At 55.6% G+C, this 509-nt stretch overlaps 1 non-coding gene across 1 annotated transcript; it reads right to left on the reverse strand.

Annotated features, from left to right (window-relative positions):
- Positions 1–229: 229 nt before the first annotated feature.
- TRNAV-CAC lies at positions 230–302 on the reverse strand. The gene has a single exon. It is a non-coding gene; the product is annotated as a tRNA-Val (tRNA).
- Between the last annotated feature and the right edge of the window lie 207 nt (positions 303–509).

A 509-nucleotide genomic window follows, 5' to 3' on the forward strand; every position in this document is an offset into this window, starting at 1 on the left:
CAACCTGCTTCGGAGAAGAGAATGGGTACTGGCTCATAGATAGTGGGCTAGCTGGGTAGTAATGGCACTTTCTCTCAAGGTTCCTGAGAATCACAGAGCTGGGCAGTAATGGCACTTTCTTTCAAAGTTCCTGAGAATCACGGGTGCAGCTATTGCTTCCCAATGTTCCTGTCTTTTTTCCTAACATTACCTAACGGAGGATTAACTCTGAGGAGGGGGAAAAAAGGGTTGTTTCCGCCCGGTTTCGAACCGGGGACCTTTCGCGTGTGAGGCGAACGTGATAACCACTACACTACGGAAACGGGACAGACGGCGGTATTTCACGCCTCAACACTGAACAGCTTCCGTCCTGCCCCTACTGTTGTGCCCACCACCTTCTTTCCTAAGTGCAAAAAGGCCCCTGAAAGCCCTCGCGACCCTCCAGGTAAAGGGGCCGCAGCCCCGCTGCGGCGCCGGTTTGGGATCCCGCGTCTCCCCCCAGGAAGCGAAGAGCCGGGGGCCGCCGTCAG

The sequence above is a fragment of the Neovison vison genome, chromosome 2 (genome assembly GCF_020171115.1).
Source record: "Neovison vison isolate M4711 chromosome 2, ASM_NN_V1, whole genome shotgun sequence".
Lineage (NCBI taxonomy): Eukaryota > Metazoa > Chordata > Mammalia > Carnivora > Mustelidae > Neogale > Neogale vison.